Genomic DNA, 2741 nt, shown 5'->3' with positions numbered 1-2741 from the left:
TATATATATAGGGTGAGTTATTTCTAGTGATCTTTCACCCTAGGAGGGCTACCCGCACTTGAGTGCTCCTTGACTGATATTATGAACCTTGGCTCACCTCCTGGACCTACTATAATATATATATATATATGTATGTATGTATGGATACTTAGACTTTCTGTCACGTAGGCTGTAACGCCTGTGACCGATGGCAGACCGGATGGCCATATCCGGGGTTCAGTGGGAGAGGACGCCCATGCAGAGTCATGGGCGGCCAGGCTAGTGTGGACGGCAGGCCACACTATATAGCCTGGGGGATGAGGGGCAATCCTCATTCTTCCTCTATGGCTGGGTGGTGAGCCAGAGGCCGTCCCCTCTTGTGGTAACGCCCGTAGTGGCGTTACGCGTATCTAACACTGGTATCAGAGCGTGGTTCGATGGGATCGTTAGAGTCCGCGCGTGAACGGGGGATCGTCAGAGTCCGCGCGTGAACGGGGGACCGGAGCCCACTCGATGGTTTTCAACCATTCATCTTCTCACCCTTATCTCCACAAGGGAGTGTGTGGAGGGAGGCGACCAAATCATTTTTGGAAGGGAAGAACTCTCTCTCTCTCTCTCTCTCTCTCTCTCCCCGTCACACACAGCAAGCAAATTGGAGGTAAGCTTCTCGTTTTTTTTTTCCATTAAGCTTGGCTGCGAAACAATTCGTGTTGGCTGCGAAACAATTCGTGGGTCGTTTGAGGGGGGGGCGAAGAGCCACCCGTAGACTGTGTGTAGAGGTGGGGGGGCGAAGACCAGCCCCACGAAAGACTACTGAAACGCAATAGTGTGCGTGGGGGTGGGGGGGCGAAGACCAACCAGCCCCACGACCAGCGAAACTGCCAAACACCCCTGGCGCAACATATTGCAGCGCCGCTACCTGCGTAGAACACTGGCTGGAAAAATACGTTGGGGGCGACTTGCGCCTAGGCGGCCAGCCCAAGCGGCCAGGCCAGCCAAGCCTAGGCGGCCAGGCGGCGGCAACGACCACCAAGACCGGCGGCCAGCAAAAGGCCAGCCAACTAGCTAGCAGGCGGCCACCAGTGAGACAGCAGAAGAAAAAAAAACATTTATTTTTTTAAATATATATTTTCATTATTCATTTTTAATAAAATTAAAAATGAGAAAATTTCAAACGAATCCTCTCTTGGCTGGGGAGGAGGGATAATCCCGGCAAGGGATAATCCGAGTTTTTCAGGCACAGCTTCCCGAACAAAATTTATTTTTTATGAGTTGCAGGATTTTTTTTTCTCTCGGATCAGAGCGTCCCGGAGAAGCGGCACTGTCTAGGCTTGCAGGAAACACAAATCGACAGGCAATCGTAAAGGGGGGTGACTATTATTCTCTCTCCACCACTGCTCATTTTTATTAGCGTTTTTTTTAGTAATTTCTGAGTTCTCGCATTATTTTTTTGCAAGAATTAAAGATGTCTGCTAGGCATAGTGTGTCCCCACCGCCTTCTACTTCTCTAGGTTTTTCCAGTCTCTTGTTCTCGGTCGCGGTCGGCCCGACCGAATTGTCAGGCCGTACACGCCCGATCGTTGTTCGGTCCGGAGTGCGCTCGTCGATCACGCGTGATCCGCCAGTGCCCTCCTCGTCTATTGACCCCGCCTTAGGACCCAGCGAGCCCGCAGGCGACCGCATTGGCTGATGACCCCTTTCTGGCTGATGAGCCAGAGGACATGAACACTGACGTCGCCGAGGGGACCGAGGAGGACCTCTTGGATTATGACGAGATGACGACTATGACCTATTGGACCCTGCTGATGTCCTAACAGAGACGGAGCTCTCTAGTGGACTGTTTAAATATCTTAATGCCAAACTGAACACTATGGGTAAAGTCCAGGCTGATTTAGTCACGATGCTACAGAGCATCTCCACACGGTTAGATGCACTGACAGCTGCCTCGGCTAGTACTCCGACTCCTCGTGGTAGCCGAGCTCCTGCGGCATGGGTGAGCGTAGCCTCGCCAGTGGTTGCAGGAGTACAGGCCGATGCGCCTACGGGGCCGTCCGTAGCGACAGCTTCGTCGTTATTAAAAGACTTAAAGCCGCCTAGTTTTGGTGGCGAGGAAAAGGAGAGAAACAAGGACTCAGTCAATATGTTTCTAGCGAAGTGGTCAGATTTGCACACGCTGCGACAACAACCTAGCCGGATACAGCCCGTAGAGGCTAGCCTCTCATTAACCGGCAAAGCGTACAAGTGGTGGATGAGTTTGACAACTCGCCCTGCCACTTGGACGGAGTTTGAAATCGAAAAGAATTTTTGCCTGTTAATGAGGCAGAGAGAAGTTGGGAGTTATGGGACAAGTGCTCGATGGAGAACAAATCCCTAACTCAGTACATCTCAAACTACAGGGAGATAGTACTCAAGCTAAAGGGAATCGATGCATTCCAGACATTGCGAGGCTTTAAGAGAGGCCTCAAAGATGATTACCTTGAGCTCACTGAACATGCAGGTGCACAGTTAACCTCATTGAAGATACATTAGATTATTGCCCCTAAAGTATGATAGTTTGTGGACCTCACTTAACACGTGGGTGTGCAACCCACTGAACATGTAGTTTGTGGACCTCACTAAACATGCATGTGTGCAACCCGCCTCTTACATTTGAGGATTTAGTGCAATGTTGGTGGAGGAGGAGATGCATTTTAAAGCTAGAGATGGCAGTGATGCTGCATTCTCTACAAATGCAAAGAAAGGAAAGAGAAAGGGCTCCTGTA

Source organism: Cibotium barometz, chromosome 34 (genome assembly GCF_041138505.1).
Source record: "Cibotium barometz isolate CiBa-2024 chromosome 34, ASM4113850v1, whole genome shotgun sequence".
NCBI classification, from domain to species: Eukaryota; Viridiplantae; Streptophyta; class Polypodiopsida; order Cyatheales; family Cibotiaceae; genus Cibotium; species Cibotium barometz.
This window is presented reverse-complemented; position numbering follows the sequence as displayed.